The sequence below is a fragment of the Pinus tabuliformis genome, chromosome 2_1 (assembly GCF_031772625.1).
Source record: "Pinus tabuliformis cultivar Carrire ecotype Pingquan chromosome 2_1, CPIR1, whole genome shotgun sequence".
In the NCBI taxonomy this organism is placed as follows: domain Eukaryota; kingdom Viridiplantae; phylum Streptophyta; class Pinopsida; order Pinales; family Pinaceae; genus Pinus; species Pinus tabuliformis.
The window spans coordinates 841,069,634-841,090,219 of NC_142299.1; positions in this window are offsets into that span (position 1 = coordinate 841,069,634).

The following is a 20,586-nucleotide window of genomic DNA, read 5'->3' on the forward strand; positions in this document are numbered from 1 at the left end:
TTAGTAGCTAATTTATAGTATCTTATAACATGATCAGAATTTAGTCATATTTCTTTGGTCATTAATGGGTTTCGAACGATGACTAAAATTTGTCTACATATGACTATTAGTAGCTAATTTACAGTATCTTATAACATGTCCAACATTTTGTCATATTTCTTTGGTCATTAATTAGATTTTTTAGGTGACCATATAGTAATATATTTTGTTGTATATTCGGTCATTAAGTAGGGAAATTAATGACTAAATAAATGACTAAATTAATGACCAAATTAATGACTAAATTTACTACTAGATGATGAAATTGAGACAACCAATTAATGACTAAGCTAAAATGACTAAAATTTGGTCGCGTTATAAGACACTGTAAATTAGCTACTGTTGGTCACCGACTGAAAAATGGTCATTTATATGCAAATTTTAGTCATTTTTTTAGTAACTAATTAGCCATTTTTGCTGCATTATTGAAGGAAGTGTTATACCACCATTCAACCAGTGGTAACCACTTGACCCATTGTGTCTGTTTATCAAATACAAAACAACGAATATATCCTTCCAGACATTTGTTCACTATTTCAGTTTGTCCATCTATCTTGAGAGTTTGAGGAGTGGTAATTTCTACCAACGCACTACAAGATATGGTTAGATTCATTTCTTCTTTCTCTGGTGTTCGTTCTTGGTTTATATCCCCTTCTTTTTATGTTTCTTGATCCTTTTCTTCCTCCTCTTCACAATCTTTGTAAAATAATTTCTTCTCAGCACACTTATTACCTTAAGTGTATTTGCTATCACAACTGTAACAAAGAACTTTTTCTCTTTTTCCTTCCCATTGTTGTGGTGTCAACCTTGTAGGTTGTGGAAGGCTAGGAGCAACAACACTTCCATATTTATAGTTTTGAGTGGTAGGATTCCTTGTTGCCATAATTTTACTTTCAATTTTTCTTACCAACCTGAATGCCTTCTCCAATGAATCAGGTTCCCAAAGACGAGCCTCATGTTGAATGTTATACTTTAAAGTCCCTATGAAGACATGAATCCTCTCCTTCTCTGGAATATCATTTACCCTTATATTCAATTTTTGGAAATACTCAATGTGCTCTTCCTTCGAACCCTTTTTTTGTTATATTTAACAATTGGCTAAAGAAGGTGTTGTTCTTTGTATGCTCATAATGTGATATCATTTCCTCCATGAAAATTGACCACGTGACAAGTGGTTTACGAGAAAAAATCCCTCTATACCATACAAACTGATTTGGTTCTAAATATAAAGATGCAATAGGTACCTTTTGTAACAGTTACACATCGTTTAGATCAAAATATTTCTCCATCTGTAGTATCCAAGTTACCAGATCCTTGCCATCAAACTTTCTCATATCTCTTTTTCTTGATTTTAGGAGCTCGATCTTGAAATTATTGTAACTTTGTAATTTCAAATCTCCAAGTTATGAACTTTCATCCTATTAGCCCTCTAAGTCCTCTCCCGATATTGCGTTCTAATCGTTTTCCTAAACAAGTAAAAAAATTATAAGTTGGATGCAGGAATATTGATTGGGCAGTCTATATTTTGACAAGGCAAGGTGCTTGGATAGGTTGACTTTGTTTCATAGGCCAATGGTAGGCTACCACTTTGCCTCACCATATTGGTTGAATTTACTGTGTATGTGATTGGTTGAATGAGGTTATGAGTTGAACCAATGGTCGGAAGCCATGTGGCCCAGTCATGGGCTACCACATAAGTACCCTGGGGTTCACTAAAATTATGTTATGTCCGAACTGGCCTCTGAGTGAGTTGGACATGAGACCAGTGGAGCAGCAATACAATGCCTTACCACTATGGCATAGGTGGGACTTAACATGTATAGTATAAAATGCTTATTTAAACTTTTTAAGGTTTGTTTTTGGGGGACGGGGCTGGGGTTAAGCCATCGAGCCCAGTCACCCCACATCCATGAGACCATAAATCAAGGACTGAGGATGGTCTTAGCCCTAGACCCAAGTCATGAGATAGAGCATAAGGTCATCATAAGCGTAACATGTAAGAACTTGCCGATAGGCTCTAAGGATTAGCCTGACCCCAGGTTTTGACACTCTACGATGTAACCACAGTTGAGTGTTTAATAATGCAGGGGAATAGTTTTGGGGACTAGCCCATAGTCACCACGAAGCCATGGAACCATGGTGGATGGAGGGACCAATGAAGAATTTTGGATGGGTAAAAATAATGGGGACCAACTTTAGGTTATATGGTAATGTATATTACCAACACACCAGGATTGGGGGGCTCCGATAGTTAGGGTGGGTCGTTGGCCCAACCCTCGGCCCTGTGGGGCATCAAATGACCATGACCCAAACTTTAAGGGGATATGCTATTGGGGGTAGGCCATTGGCCCCAGCCCTCATCCCCATGGGCATATGACCCAATTTTTCCGCTCATGGGGGTCATTGAGCATTTAAAGGAGGTGACATTTTACACCCAATAAATGTGAATCTCACTAGCACTAGGCGAAATTGTAGCTTTTTGGTTCTAGAAAAGGAGGATTCGTAGGATGGATAGAAAATCAGTGTAGTTTGTAGATTAGTTAAGAGAGAAAATGTTAGGGTCCAACCCTAACCCCTTTATTTATGTAATAACCCCAATGAGCCAAGTCTAAGTCCTAGTTAGTTAGAAAGTCAATAAAGACCATATTAATAATTGTAAGTGGTTGACTAGAATTTAAGAAAAGGACCACAGTTAGTTTCAAATGGGCCATAGTTAATAAATTAAGTGGTTAACCCATGTTATGCAAAGGACCACTAGTAGTTAGGTTGTTGGAGGTCATTTAGCTATAAATAGTCATAGTTCATAAGGAAAATATAATCAAGTCTTATTGTAATCGAGTTGCTCTCCTGGAGGCTTCCGCCTCGAAGAGGTCAAGAGCATAACAATTGGTATCAGAGCACTTTCGAGGGCCAGTTGTACCTCCAATTGTCGTGGAATTATTTTTTAGGCTAGAGATGTGTTCCAACATCTTTAAACCACAGATTTGTCATCGAGTGCATAAACTTGCGAATTTAAGGAGGCATGCATGGAGGAACTACAAGAGGTGGTCACACTTGTTGGACTCCCTTGTAACCCCTATGGGTACTCCTTCGAGTAGTAGCACATTAGACATAATTGTGCACAGACTGCACTTCCACGTACCGTTGGGTATATCGGAATCCCCCAAGGCTCACCTAAAACCTAACCTTAGATAAGATTTCGACCATATTGTTACTACACTACACTAAGAATGGCACCCTAGGAGATTACTCACATGTACGATAGGTTAGTGGGGTAGTACGACGAAGGGTACAGTTGATCCTCCTTAGATAGCACCCTCAAAGACTGGTCCAAGTACTATTGTTGGAACCCTATGTATATTGCGATCTGTAGCACCTAACACTCCTTTGTGACCATAGATCACTCTCTACCTTATCTTCCAGATCAAATCCAATAGTTGGGGTTCTTCCACTACCGTGCAAAATCAAATCCAAGAGCTGGGGTTCTACCACCGTCGTGCAAATCAAATCAAACATTTGGGATTCTGCCACCACATTGCCACTTACATTCAGTTGTTGGGGTGTTTACATTGTTGATCAAACTATTTGAGTAGTGAGGCTTGCTGCTACTACAGTCTAGGCCCAATTTTCGCAAGGCATTGGTAGGATTCAATTTTTTGGAATTCGTCCACTGTAGTATTGATCAGCGGGGAGTAAAAAACCTTTCGGAGTAAAAAGGAAAAGAAAAGAGGGTGAGACCATATTAAGATGCTTGCAAGAGTGTTATCCCATAAGCTTTATGAGGACGAGCTGATCATAGTGGTACCGTTCACTTATCAGCCTCAATTTTCTAGTGGTCCCAAATTTTTCCGAAGTGACTTCAAGTGACCCTGCAAATATATTCCCGAGATCGCCCTCTTTCCAAGAATACTACTCTTATGTAATTGGTTGGGTGTGTATGGCAGGTAATAGATCTCAAGTCATGGCCTATGAGAAGATCAAGAGCCTTGAAAATAGGTTGGATGAGTTCCAAGGAAATATGGACCGAATTACCTCAAAGCTTTCATAGCTCACCAATATGATGCAAAGGTCTCATCGGGAGGAGCATAGTTTTGATGAACACATTGAAGGATAATCTAGCCATCACATTCACTTCTACTGAAATCACCAACATTCCCACCCTCGGCCACCCAGGCTGGACATGTACAAATTTGATGGCTCTAATCCTGCAGTATGGGTAGCCCAAATGGAACAATATTTCTCCCTTAATGATATCTGCGAAGATCAAAATAAACTACGTGTGGCAGACCTTTACTTGGACCAAGAGAAATGGAAATGGTGGTAGTGGCATCATAACTGTTATCCCAAGAACATAACTTGGCACATGTTCTCAAAATCCCTATGTGACCTCATTGATAGGGAATCTAATTTTTTGAGCCATCTCACTAAGCTCCGATAGATAGGCATAGTAAAATACTACACTGCAACCTTTGAAACATTGGCCATCAGAACTGACAGTCTAAGAGATGACTTCTGATTGGAGTGTTTCATTAGTGGTCTCAAAGAATCCATCCAAGCCCATGTCCGGATGAACTACACAATTACATGGATGGACACCCGTAAAAATTCCATCGACGTGGAACCCGCCTTATATGCCCAGTCCACTCATCCAAATTTTGTAGCTAAGGGATGTCTTGCCAAGGCTCAAGGCCCTACCCAAATACTTAAGGTTCAAAAGGTGTCTCTAGCAGAAATGGCTGAAAGAAGAAAACAAGCATTTTGCTACTATTGTGATGACAAATACTTCTCGGGGCATAAATGCAAGGAACCAATATTCTTTCAAATTGATGATATTGATAATAGCTCATCTAAGGAAGCCACACCCCTTGGGGGGTCTGAGGATGAAGTTGAGGAAACCTAGCCTGACAATGATTTCATAACTATGCTAGATGGACTAGTTATCTCACTACATTCTTTGGTGGGAATTTCTTCGCCTCAAACTCTCAAAATATGAGGCTTTATTAAATATCGACCAGTAGTGGTATTGATTGATAGTGGAAACACTCATAACTTTATCCATAAGAAAGTCACCGAAGCTATTCATTGTTTTGTGTGGGTAGTCCCTAATTTCCAAGTCCATATTGCCGATCAGCGGACCATGAAATGTGAAGGCCGCTGTGAAAATATTAAACTTCAGATGAGTGACTACCACCTAAAGACCCACATGTTTTCTATTGAAATGGGTGGTTGCAACATTGTCTTGGGTGTTGAATGGATTCACACACTGGGCCCTATCACAATGGATTTCCAAGAGTTATATATGAGGTTTAAGCATAATGACCACACTCATACATTACGAGGTCTCCAGGTAGGTGCTCCTATTATAATTAGATCACATAGAATGGAGAAGATTTTGAAAAAGAGCAATCATCGAGTCATCGCTCAATTTAATTCCATCTAGGGCATTGAAGCCATGACTCCTCTTATTCATCTTGAGTTGCAATAGGTCTTAGACCACCACTAGAGGGTATTTGACAAACCTAAAGATCTTCCCCCCTCTAAGGGTGAACATGACCATAGAATCCATTTGGTCTTGGGGGCCGAACCGCCAAATGACCATCCATATCAATATCCTTTTTCCCATAAGAATGAAATTGAAAAAATCATCAAGGAACTTCTCGAAGCCAATGTTATTTGTCGTAGCATCAATCCTTATTCATCTCTAGTAGTCATGGTTCTCAAGAAAGATGGAGAATGGCACATGTGTCTAAACTTTCAGGCCCTCAACAAGCTCACTATCAAGGACAAATTCCCTATTCCAGTTGTTGATTATATTCTTGATGAACTGCATGGTGCTCAATTCTTTACCAAGCTCGATCTCCGCTCAGGCTATCACCAAATACACATGAAGAAAGTAGAGATTCCAAAGAATTACATCCAAACTCATGACGGCCATTATGAATTCCTTGGCCACGAAATTTGGTTTCTATAATGCTCCATCTAATTTTCAAAGCTTCATGAACCACTTGCTGAAACCATATCTCCGAAAATTTTTCCTGGTCTTCTTTAATGAGATTCTCATCTACAACTTAACCTGGGACAAACATCTTCATCATGTTGACCTCATATTACAATTTCTCCAAGATCAAAAATTATGTGTCAAATTATCCAAGTGCTCTTTTTTCGTGGAAGAAGTCAAGTATTTGGGACAAATTGTGGGCCACGAAGGAGTGAGGGTTGATCCAAAAAATATTCAGACAATGCAAGATTGGCCCCAACCAAACACCTTGAAAAGTTTGAGGGGCTTCTTAGGTGTCATGGATAATAATGAAAATTTTTGCACAATTATGGTCACATTGCTAGATCCCTCACTAATCTCCTAAAAAAAAAATTCATTTATCTGGATTGATGAAGCTCAACATGCCTTCTTAGCCCTCAAAGAAGCCATGTTCTTCACTTCGGTGTTTTCCCTACTAGGCCTCAACAAACATTTTGTGAATGAATGTGATGCATGAAGTACATGTATTTGCATTGTGTTAATGCAGGAGGGTTGAAAACTTGCTTTCACCAGCCAACAACTCAGTGGAAAACATCTGGGTCAACCTACCTATGAGAAATAAATGATGGCCATCCTACATGTAGTTGACACCTGGTGGCCATACTTGTTAGGACGACGTTTCCAAATCCACACGGACCATCAAAGCCTAAAATATTTTTTGGAGGAATTTCTATCTTCGCCACAGCAATATAAATGGCTAGCTAGAATGTTGGGAGATGATTATGAGATATTTTACAAGAAGGGTCATGACAATGTGGTAGTTGATGCATTATCGTGCCAATTTGAGGATGAAAATAGTTTTCTATCAATCTCTCTTCCCATACTAGATTGGATTGAAGAGGCCCACAAGGAATGGTTCTCCCACCCTTCTCTTTCTCAACCTATTAATAACTTAAGAGAATATCTTAATTCCTCAGTTGAATACTCTTATAAGTCTGATATTCTTCGCTAGAAGGATCGAGTAGTGATATCACAAACATCTACCCTCAAAACCTACATTTTCGATGAGTTGCACTCATCTCCAATTATAGGACATTTAGGATTCCAAAATATTACCTATTCCCATGCACGGTGTTCTTTCTTTTGGAGTGGCATGAAAAATTCAACAATTACTTTTGTAGCTAAATGTTACGTGTGTCAATGAAACAAAGGGGAAATAGTTAAGTTACCATGACCCTTACAACCCTTTCCACTCCAAACCTCTATCTGGATGAAAGCTTCCATGGATTTCATCACTGGTTTGTCCAAGTTGGGAAACAAATTAGTCATCATGGCAGTGCTGGATAGACTTTCTAAATATTGTCATTTCTATGCTCTACCTCACCCATTCACCCCCACTTTGGTGGCTCAATTTTTCTTGGACCATATCTTCAAATTGCATTGCATACCGAAATCCATTGTGTATGATCGTGACCCAAATTTCACCAAAAATTTTTGGCAAGAACTTTTCAAGCTACGAAGCACAAAACTCCAACTAAGTACCACCTATCACCTCCAAACCAATATTCAAACTGAAGTGGTCAACAAACGTTTGGAGACATATCTACGATGCTTCACTTTTGATAATTAGCATCAATGGGTATAGTGGCCACCTTTATCTGAATGGTGGTATAATAATTACTATCATGAAGACACCAAGATGACTCCATATAAGGAAATGTATGGCCAACTCCCACCTTCACCTATTTCCTATATACTGGTATATTCTAAAGTACAAGCATTTGATCAACTCTTACAGAACTATTATTCCATGATAGCTCATCTCAAAGATAATCTGCATCAAGATCAAAACCACATGAAGAAAGAAGAATACTAACATCATTATGAGCATGTGTTTCAAGAAGGAGATCAAGTATTCCTACGGCTACTACAATATAAGAAAACGTCACTAAAATAAAATGGCGGACATAAAATAGCACCAAGATTATATGGACCTTATAAGATACTTCAATGCATAGAAGTAGTCGCCTACAAACTAGCTTTACCACCTACTTCAAAAATGCATTCAGTATTCCATGTGTCATGCCTTAAGAAAGTGGTGGGGAACAATTGTTGTGTTCAAACAAGTCTGCCTGAATTAGATGAGGAAGGCTCACTCTGGCTCCGACCAGAATAGGTCCTCAATACTCCTAAAAGACATCTCCAGGGCAAGATGATCAAGGAAGTCATAATCAAATGGAAATACACCTCTCCAGAATATGCGACTTGGGAACCAACTACTATTCCTCAATAGTTTCGACAGATTCAACCTTGAGAAAAAGGATGCTTTGATGGGGGAGGTCATGTCAGGGTCCAACCCTAACCCATCTATTTGTGTAATAATCCCAATGGGCCAAGTCCAATTCATAGTTAGTTATAAAGTCAATAAAGCCCGTATTAATAATTGTAAGTGGTTAACTCACATTTAAGAAATGGACCACAGTTAGTTGCAAACATGTCGTACTTAATAAATTAAGTGGTTAATCCATGTTATGCAAAGGACCGCTAGTTGTTAGGTTGTTGGAGGTCATTTAGACATAAATATTCATATTTAGTAAGGGAAATATCATCTATTCTTATTATAGTTAGGCTATTCTCTGGTGGAGGTTTCCCCCTCGAAGAGGTCAACATCATAACATAAAAATTTGAAAGAGCGTAACTTCTTTAGGTTTTGGAAAATTTGAGCCCAACAAAAGCCCAGCTAAGGGTTTTTTACTATTCTGAAGCCATTGGAGACATACTTTTTACATTTTAAGCATTTTAAATCCATTTAAACAAAAAAATGAGCACTTAATGAAAGAGGTCCAAAATTGGAAGCTAATCTAGGAGATATAGCCCAGAAGAGGGTTGAACTCCTTTATCATTTTTGTTTTCATCTGTTTATCATATAGTATTTTATCTCTGTTTTATGTTGTTAACTAAGTTTAAAAAAAAACATTATTTTATGTTTTTTTCAAATTGATCCATTTCCTAAAATACATAAAATTTTGCTTGCAATTTTTCCATCACCTTCAAGATTTCATTACATATCAATTTGGTATCAAAGCTCAAGGTTATTTTGAAGGTTTGATTTTGTTTGCAAGTGTTTTTTGATGCTTACAAGGTTGAAGCTTAAAAGAGGAGAAGGATAACTTGTGGAGCCAAGGTCTCAAATTGTTTCAAGGAGAACACTCATACCTCAAGCTTCACCAGTCATGACACATGAAGAAGGTCTTGAAGGGATGTCTGAAGATGAAAGAAATTTCAGAAAATATTTCTTTGAAATGTCTGAAATGGTAAAAGTTCTTTATGAGGAGAGGAACTCAAGGTTGCAAGGAGAGAGCTCAAAACCTCCAAAAGGAGATGGAGGAAAAGGAGAAAAAATACAAAAGGGGATGGAGGGAATGGTGACAAGCCACCACCTTCACCTCCATCATCATTAACCTCATCTTCATCCACATATTCTAATTATTCAACCCTTTCACAAACACCTCCAAATTATCCAAAGGGACATGGTAAAACATCCTTGTTAAAGCTTGACATTAATTTTGAATTTCTTATGTATGATAAAGAGGTAAATGTAGAGAAATTAGATAATTTGGTTTGTTAGATTGAAGTGTATTATAGGATACAAAGAATTAAGGATGATGAGACCAAAATTTAGCTTGCTTATCTTAGGTTGGAAAGTGCATCACTTATTTGGTGGGAGGAAAAAAAATCAAGAGGACATGAAGAAACATGGTAAGGCTTTATCCTCATGGAATGATTTTTTTGTTGCAATAAGAAGATTATTTTATCCATTAGCATACATGCAAAAATCTATAATGAATTGGAAAGACTTTAGGCAAGATAAGGGACAAAATGTGCAAATCTATGCTCAATAATTTAGGAAAAGAGCTTTGATTTTGGGTATAGATTTTTCCTCCCAAGATACTCTACTTGAATACATTGGAGGTTTGCATAGTTATTTAAGACACATAATTCTCATGTTTAACTGTACAAAAACACTTGAAGTCTGTGTACATGCAACTAATTTAGAAGTAAGAGGGAAGAATGTTTCTAAAGGAACTAGTGAGAAGTCACTTAAGTCTGGAGATAAAGGAAAATGAAAGTTCAAAGCAATGAAAATGTAGGGGCTAATATTCTTATATGGGCTAATATTTGATGATTTTTCCAAAAACAAGATTTGTTAATTTCCATTTTTTATAAAAATGATTCGCCCAAATTTTATAGTACAAATATATTTTACCTTTCAAATCACAAAAATTTTATAGATACTATATATAAAATCATTAAAAAATTGAACATTTTTACAAGGATATCAACAAACATTTTATAGTTTTCTTATTAGGGACTAGTAAGATTGGACAAGGTTTTTAAACTCTAAGATAAATTTCCATCCTTAAAACTTTCCTTGGTTCAAAGGCAAGGATAAAAATAATGCTTTAGTGAAGAAAGAGGGAGGAAAACCCACGTATAAACATTGTTCCAAAGAAGGCCTTGATGAAGACCATTGTTGGAAAAGTCATCCTCAGATGATCTGACCTAAAAAGTTTAATAACAAGGAGAAAGAAAAGATTGTTGCAACTACAAAACAAGATCTATGATTTGATTCCAAAGATGAAACAAAAATCATATCCATGGGATTAAAAGGTAAGGATTCTATTGCAAGTAATATTTCTTCTAGAAAACCCATTGAAATTGAAATTGAAAGAGAAATAATAGATATTTTCCATATTAGGGTCATCACAAAACATAACAAAGTAGACACTTTGTTTGATTGTGGGTTACAAGAAAACCTCATTTCATAAGACATTGTGAAGAAACTAAATTTGGAAACCATTCCTCATCTTAAACCTTATCCTTTGGGTTGGGTATGTGAGAATGCCAAATTGCAAGTGATAAGAAAATGTATACTTGAATTTTCCATCACTGCAAATTTTATTGATGAGGTAGAACTTAAGGTGGTACCACTTGAAATTTATTGGATTTTTTTGGGAAGCCCATACTTATATGATAGGAAAACCATTATTCATCGCCATGAGAACAAGTATCATTTGTTTAAAAATTTGACTGAGTATATTTTTAGAGCACATTGTAAGAAGTTGAATTTGTATCTCGTGAATGTTGGACAAATGAAGAGATTTGTTAATGATAGTAAAAAAATTTCATTGTTGATTTTTAAACATAAAGATGTTAATGAATCTGAAGGCTTCCAAGAATGTGATGCAACATTAAAATATGATTTAGTTGAAGTTGTTAAGACATGTGGCAAGATGTTTCAAGAATCTAATGTGTTTCCTCCCAAAAGAGGAAAACAACATGAAGTTCATTTGCAGCGGTGTGCATCACTTTTAAACATTGGTTTGAACAAGATGCCAATGTCAGAGAATGCATGAATCAAAAATCTGATGCAAGAGCTACTTGACAAAGGGAATATTAGTTCTAATACATCTTCCTATGGGTCTCCTAATGTTTTGGATTTTAAGAAGGATGGTGCATGGCCATGGCGATCAGATTTGGTGAATAGTCAAGCCAAGTACAAGGAAAAACATGATAAGCATCATGTTCACCACAATTTTTATGTTGGAGATAAAGTAAGGCTTTGCATCAACATATAAAAACCTCAAGGTGGAAATAAATTGAAATTTGGTGAGTCTCCTTTGATTGAAGGCCCAGGAGAGAATGTTCAAATTCTTTTAAGAGAATATTTCTCTCCTGAACATCTTGTAGAATTATAGCAAGATCCTATCCTTGACAGAAAAAAAGAACTTCAAGAATAATGAATGGGGAGCATCTTCATATGGGGCTTAAAAGTAAAAATATAGGAAAATTGTTATCGGGAAATCTAGTGTACACTCGGAGCTGCTAGTCCCACTAAGACTGGTAGCTATCTTAGAAACAAACAAACTAAAACTACTTTCATTTTCCTTTATGAGAAGTAGATAAGAGGGGAATGAAGGACACCAACCTTAGTCTTGCACTTGGTTCCTTGCTCGGTTCCTTTCCTTTCTGGCAGATCCTTGCGCCTCTCCTTCGTCTACCCAGCTTCAAAGAGCACCTGTGGGATCAAAGCAGCATAATACTATCAAAGAACAGAGATCTGCAATCATAAAAAATATAGGACCGGATATATATTGACCACACAAATGCATATATTATCAAACATACAAGATTGTGGAGGAAAACTTGAATAACTTTATTAATATCAAGAATAGCAAAGAGGATTACAACCAATTTTTCTGACCTAGCGTCATCCTCTAACATGAAATCCCTTCTTTCACCTCATGAAAAGCTTAGATCACCCAACACTATGACGTTCCACCAAGAAACCAACAACACTTCCTTACAAGATACAAAATTCCAGCCTTTGGATCTCTGGGATGAGGGATCTATATATAGATGATTGTAGGGTGGTGAGTCAACTTTTGGGATTTTGATTAGTTTCCTCTCTCTGATAGTTCTTGATTTCACTTGGAGATTTATGATCTCTTACTCATCCCTAGGCGAATTCACAAAGGCAAGTGTCAAAGGAGAAGGTTCTGGAAGATTTTATGATCATCCACCTCGCAAACTGTCTCTGCCATTTGTCCACTCTCTCCCATCACACCCTACAAAAGGGCTTTTCAGTATGCATCACACCCTTTACATTGGGCAAGTGGGATTCATCGCACCCTTAGCACTGAGCAACTTGTATGGTCCAGTTTGACCAGTTGTGAGTAGTTTCCTGTGGAGAACTTCTAGGAGATGATGTAATCAGTTGACCTTGTTCCATTAGGGTGTGAAGCAACACTTTTAGGGACTTAGGAGCCCTTAGTTTATGGACATGTATGATTGGGGTTGCAGTGCCAAAAAATGTCTATAATAGTTGCCCCCTAAAGGATGAGGTCGTTAATCTTTTGATGTCAGGTGAAATGCTTTATCATGAGGATCCGAAGCTTTTTTGAGCTGGAAGCCAACCTGTAATAAGATACAATACAATACATTATCTTCATAATATTTTTCATGATCTAGCTGAGGCGGGCATTCCCATGCTTAGCTTTATAAATTAATTTTCATGTATATAAGATAGACAACCGTATGTGTGGTAGACTAATGATTTTGATAGTGTCATCATCCTTTGGTTCAGATGATCATCTGTGCAGCAACAATGTACATTTGACGTTTTTATTTTCCTGAATATATCGTAGCCCGGATGGATGAAACTAGATCTGAGGTCTTCAAACTCATTCAATATTCACTCGGAGTAGAACTCGATCCATGTGAAAGATGTTTTGGAGTCGAACATGGAAAGACATCGCCTAATTACCAGCCAATGATGTAAGCTGTTAACAGGCACGAGAGGAATCACCGGTAATGATGATGAGCCTCAAGGTACTACAGTACAATTCACGTGGTGTGAAAAGGGACTTGGTGTCGAACACCACGAAAAATCTTTCGGTTGAAGGCCATTGATGTAGACCTATCGCTGGAAGTGAGAAACTTACCATTGAGGCATGCAAGCTTCAAAGTATTGAAGGGGTTGTTCCTAAGTCGGCTTCTTGGATAATGAGCTGATGTCGACAAGAAGCGACTTATCGTAGGAGGGCCTTATTGAATCCCACATCTACGACACAGAACATAGTAAATGATTTTGGAGGTGAAAACGATCTGATGATACAGGGTTCAGGGTGGCGGTCATGAGAGAATGGAGCGTGAAAGTATTGCAATGGATGAGACACAGGTGAATTCTCCGAGTGACTTCTCTTGAAGATACTAGCAACACTGACATGGATTGGTAGCGTTAACCCCAAATATGGATGGTGTGATGGACTAATGGTGATATGACCAATGAACGGAACAACCCAACCCTATTCGGATGCGGAGTGAAAGAGTCATGTTCAAGAGCGACTTGCTACCAATAAAGTTTCTTCAAGTTTTCTTCCCAATTTTTCCCCAGTCATTTTTGACCAGTGCCTCTTTATTTTTGTCAAGCTTGAGGAGGATAACATATGGTTGTTCTATAATTTTCTCTTCGGGCAAACCCGTCGCTATGTTTTAACGAGCCTAGCGACAGTGAAACTCGTTCTTGTCTGTATGGACAAGTTTGTCGCTATTCAGTTTTAACAAGTTTAACGACAAAGATAACTCCGTCCTTTTCAATTTTAGGGATTCTGAAAGGGACGTAAAGGAAACTCCAATAATCCTTTTTCGTCATATAATCCCTTAAGTCCGAAAAAGTATAAAATAATACGAAAGGGATGAATTTTCGGTAATTTTAACGAGCTAAAAAAAACAAGTGCTCGATCTTTTTATGTAATAATCCCTCAAGTCCAGAAAGATTAAAATTTAGAGGAGGGATAGCACTTCTAGTCGCTTTAAGGAGCTGGAGAGGCCAATTTCCTGGCAATCTTTTAATATTTTATGAGTCAGGTGAAAAGAGCTTAAAGGAGACTCATTTTTTAGGAACAAGTGATAATTTCGGGTAGCATCTAATTCCAAGTAAGGTTTGGAATTTTCCAATCATGGCAATGTCAAAAGGATGGCTAACAGGATCACTCTTCGCAGTTGTTACTCAAAAGCGGTAAACAATCAAACGGAGGTGAATGATCAGCTAAAATAGAATGGAGGTCATGGTAAGAACACGACTAGGGCTCAAAAGATGATGATAATGCATTCACAATGGTTATTTGTCGAAAATTGGTTCATTTCTTAACGAGCTTAAACTCTGGGGGGAACATTTTCTCATTGCTAATGTTTAATTTTTAACGAGCTCAAACCTCGCATAAAAATTGCTCGTGCCAGTCGTATAATAAGGATGTCTCATCGATAGGTTCAATTTTTAGGGAGCTTGCACCATTCGAAACTTTGCTCTGGATCCTTTCTTTATGAAAGCTAGGAATGACCAATCCTACGAGTTTAAAGGGTTGAGAAACTACAAACTAAGAAAATAAATGGTCTCTCTTCGCTTGCATGCAAAAAGGTTTGCATGCCCCCAGGCATAGTGAATTAGTTTCCAGGTTACCATATGAAAGCTCTCCATCCGCGTTGCAAACAAAATGCTTCCTTGGTGATGTCTACCAAAATAGATAAAGGTGAGTGGCACGGTCGCCTCCACTCACATAACTTTGATGAGGGAATCTTATTCCGGTCTAATCCCATTTTCCTAAATGTATAGGTGTGTCAGACTAGTCATATATCCTCCGCACAAACCTACCCTATACTAAAGGTTTTCCTGCCGAAACAGACCAGGGTGCATTCCCCCTAGGTTTCGGTCATGTCGTCCTGAATCACTCGCGCTCTTTAGGTGGATGGACTGGAGATTGATGAGACATTCCTTGCGTGAAAAGACCATTTAGGGATTGCATTTGACTATTAGCTATGTGTGAGCCGGGGAACGAAAGCTGGTCTACAAGCTTGACCATTCGGCCTTCGTGCAGAAAACACATTACTCTAAAGAGTGAGGAGACAATGGCTGCCATGCTATAAATATAGTCGCGTCCAAGGAGTAGATTATAATCTAGAGGTCCTCGGACTACCATTACGTTCATGTAAATGGTTTTCCTTCTCAACGTTATGGTCACATTGGGAAGGATCCCTAACGTTCGACTAGTTCCTTTGTCGAAGCCTTTCAGATTTCTCATTTCAGGCAAAAGCGATGGCGAACCAAGCGCTTCCCAAACAGTTGAGGAAAGGATACTCATAGAAACCCCTTCATCTATGATGGTACCGACCATGATCATTTCGTAAGCTTGTACAATGATTCGGAATGGTACATTAGCCGGTACATAGGGTCTGCCTAGTAGATTCCAATTGAAGGAAACGGCTAGGTTTCTTGGAGGGGGGACCGAATAGATGGTCGGATATAACTCTAATGAACTTCCTTCTTGCGGTAAAGGAATGGGTAGATTGCCCCCATGTTCATCGAAGTTTGTTTTTACGAAAAGAATTTGAACAGTGTCGTTCTTTCTCTTCAGTGATTATATCATCTGAAGATGGACCTTTTGAAGACAAGACCGGGTCGACTACCGCCTCAACCTTTTGACTTTCATCTAGTATGGATTCAGCGGGTTTATCTTCGATGACAGATGCTTCAACCGACCATAATGGCATGTCGATCGGATTTTCAACTAGTGATGGACACGGCAAGAGTTTCTTATATCAAGGAGGAAGCTGTAGCAGTGAAGCAGGACTGTCATCCAAGACTATTTTAGCTTCATCTAGGAAGGGACAGCGGTGGGCAATGTGATTGCCTTCACACATTTTACAAGGAAATTTACATCTCCTTTTCTGTTCAAATGCTTCGCTTTCACTAGTTGATGGTGTACTTTCAACATGATCTTCAGAGGTTGATGACACCGGATTTTGCAAACGGGGAGACCAGTCCCTTAAGATCTGAGGGATGCAAGGACAATCTTGATGATAGTGGTCTCCTTTGCAAATGACACATGGAGATTTAAGCTTGGATAGTGCAGTGTGTGGACTTTCACTAGACGATGCCCGATTACCCCTTTTTGCCTTTGGCTCCTTCTTCTTATTCTCTTTCTTCTCCTTCTCCTTCTTCTCCTTCTTAGTTACTTGATTTTTGGCTTCACCAGCTTTATCAAGCGAAGAGGAAGGAGGAGAGGGAGAATCAGATGAAGTAGAAGGTTGGGGGGTAACTTTGGTATCATCCAGTTGCTGACTCGATTTTTCAGGAATCACAGTGTTCTAAACGACGAAGGTCGAGAAGAGCCATATTGGCAAGCCAATCATCAATCCTAGAAGTGACAATGTGGCCATATGAGGTGCACCAACATCTCCCCAAGAGGAGAAAGGACTAGGATTTCCTGCAAGGGGAAATCCTTGGTTGGTGGACTCCATTTTTCTCAACCTAAGACCAATGTGGGAATGGTGATATTATTTCGATTAAAATAAATTTTAGATGCTTTGGCAAAACTTGTTTTTTCAATTTTTAAGAGTCGAGAAAAAACAAAAGATGACTCTAGTCACCTTCGATTTTTAATGAGCTTGAAGTTACAAGTGCTCATATGGACCTTTTCTTTTAAGGAGTATGAAAAGGAATGAAAGAGACTACTCTAGAAATCTAGACAGAGGGATTACCAAACCAATCACAAAACTGCAGAATACTTTTTACGGTACGGCAGTCAATCTTCCCGAATGTTGTGTTCAATGCATTACGATCGATAGGGCAGCAGACACGGCTTCCTATGGATAGAGGATATAGCCTATTGTGGTCTCCCAATATATACTCAACAGTCCGTGGAAGCACAAGTATGTATTGGCACTTGTCATCTCAAAGAGGAGGAATCACCCAACCATCAGTGAAAGCGACAGTTACCAGGCTTTACGACACCGGAATACATCTCTAGCCTAGACTTTTAGATGTTGTGCGTTAGGTTCCAAAGCGTTTTTATGTTCATTGAATTTATTTTACAGTTGATATTTCTTAAGAAATTTTCCTTTCAGGTTCACCACGTGATGTAGATATACAATTCCTAAAATGTAATCTAAGATGATAAACAATCATTTAATCTTCTTTTTGCAATGAAAATCCTAGCTACTAAAGAAAAAGAGATGATATTCTTTCAACATAGAGCAGAGAGCACACACTAGATGCACTATACTAAATCAAACCAACAAGTAGTCTAAATGCAAATGCACATGCATGTATTTTTTTTCATCTTTCTTAATGTGTGAATGACAAGAAGAATGCTAAGTACAAATCTGAATTATCTTTTCAAAGTGACAGTACTAACAAATTTCTTTTCAAAAATGAAAGGAAGATAATGATGACCCTTTGCTATTTTGAATTGAAAACTGCTTTCGACACTTGAAAAACTACTAATTCAAATCAAATACAAGAGTAACCGTATAATCAATCATCAAGAACAATATAATTCTTTCTTTGACTGAAAACGACACTTGCGACACTTTCAAATCAAAAGACAACAGTTCAATTACGCTACTTCTTTGTAAAAGAGAACTGAAAATGGCGCACATTACATAAAAACATTCATAGTTCTTTTCACAATGAGGTGGAATGATGGAAAGAAAGGGGGTTTCCACAGTGGTATATTGATCATAGATAGCAAAACTCCTGAATAGGGCTGAAGAGAGTGAACACAGAAACCAAAAACTGAGAGCAGAAGAGGTCTTGTCTGATCATCGCACCTGTAACACAGGGAAAGTGTGATGTAGTGCACCTACTGCACACGGGAGGTGCGATGCATCCAGATTCCAAAGAGTAGAAGGTGCGATGGTCTAGGGACGAGACTTCAACTAGGTTCTGGGTCATAGTTTGCAGCTCAGTTTAGGGATTTAGGTTGGGAAAGTGATGTACAATAAGTAGAAATCATAGGGGTTGATCTAATTAGGTTACTTGAGCCACCACTAGGGAAATTAGAAGGTTTGCAAATCAATTGTTTAGTTTATAAACAAAACCCAGAGATAGACTAAATCAACATTGATCTACTTTGCACTTGCATAGAAAATGCAGTTTGAAGGTTAGCTGGCTTGACTTCAGGCTCCGTCTGTAAGTTTATAAAACAAACAAATATAGACCAACAAACAATCTACTCACTCCCCAGTGGAGTCGCCATTTTGTTATCGGGAAATCTAGTGTCCACTCAAAGCTGCTAGTCCCACTAAGACTGGTAGCTATCTTAGAAACAAACAAACTAAAACTACTTTCATTTTCCCTTATGAGAAGTAGATAAGAGGGGAATGAAGGACACCAACCTCAGTATTGCGCTTGGTTCCTTGCTCGGTTCCTCTCCTTTCTAACAGATCCTTGCTGCCTCTCCTTCATCTACCCAGCTTCAAAGAGCACCTATGGGATCAGAGCAGCATAATACTATCGAAGAATAGAGATTTACAATCATAAACAATATAGGACCAGATATATATTGACCACACAAATGCATATATTATCAAACATACAAGAATTTGGAGGAAAACTTGAAGAGCTTTATTAATATGAAGAATAGCAAAGAGAATTACAACCAATTGTTCTGACCCAGCGTCATCGTCCAACATGAAAGCCCTTCTTTCACCTCATGAAAAGCTTAGATCACCCAACACTATGATGTTCCACCAAGAAACCAACAACACTTCCTTACAAGATACAAAATTCCAGCCTCTGGATCTTTGGGATCAGGGATCCATATATAGATGATTGCAGGGGAGTGAGTTAGCTTTTGGGATTTTGATTAGTGTCATCTCTGATAGTTCTCGATTCCACTTGGATATTGATGATCTCTTACTCATCCCTGGGCGAATTCAGAGAGGCAAGTGTCATAGGAGAAGTATCTGGAAGATTCTATGATCATCCACCTCGCAAAATGTCTCTGCCATTTTTCCACTCTAGCCCATCGTACCCTACAGAAGGGCTTTTCAGTATGCATTGCACCCTTTACACTAGGTAGCTGGGATGCATCACACCCTTAGCATTGGGCAACCTCTATGGTCCAGTTTTGACCGGTTATGAGCAGTTTCCTATGGAGAACTTCTAGGAGATGATGTAATCAACTGACCTTGTTCCTTTAGGGTGTGAAGCAACACTTTTAGGGACTTAGGAGCCCTTAGTTTATGGACATGTATGATTGGGGTTGCAGTGCCCAAAAATTTCTATAAAAAAAATTCAAATGGATTGAAAAGGTAATGGTGAGGGAAATGTTCCCTCATCTGTTTGTTGACTGAAAATGATATTTTGGAGGTCCAAAAGCTTCTAGTTGGGAGGAGTGATCCAGGGAACTAGTAAAGTGACCAAAATTAAAACTGTTCAAAAGTCATCAAAGCCTATATCAAAGCGTATATCTTGATGACCTAAATCCAACGCAACTTGAATCACTCAAAACTAATATCGTATGCTCCCGATATCGAATTCTGATCATTTTACCAAATAGGTAAAAAAATTGTAGGTTGGATGTAGGACTGTTGTCTGGGCAGTCTGTATGCTGACTGGGCATGTTGAATGGACATGTTGATTATGTTTCTTTGGCCAATGGAAGACTACCACTTGCACTCACCGTATTGGTCAAATTTACTGTGCATTTTATTAGTTGCATGAGGTTATGAGTTGGACCAATGGTAGGATGCTAGGTGACCCAGTCATGGTATTCCATGTGGCACCCCGAGGTTCACTAAAATTATGTCATGGCCGAACAGGCCTCTAGGGGAGTAGAACATGAGACCAGTGGAGAAGAAATAAATCGCCTTACCACTAGGGCATAGGTGGGACTTAAGATGTATAGTAAAAAATGTTTACTTAAATTTTTTAAGGTGTGCATTCAGGGGACAGGGTCGGGGCTAAGCCCTGGACCCCAGTCACCCCACACCCATGAGACCATAGATAAAGGACTAGTGGCTTGGGATTATCTCCGGCCCTAGGTCACGAGATAAAACATAATACTATAGGTAGCATAAGTTGTAGGCACTTTGTGATAGGTGCCAAGGGTTAGCTGGGTGCCAGGTTCTGACACTCTACTATTTAACGACAACTGAGTGTTTAACAATGCAAGGGTAGAGTTTTTGGAACAAGCCCATGGTAACCATGAAGCCATGGAACCACG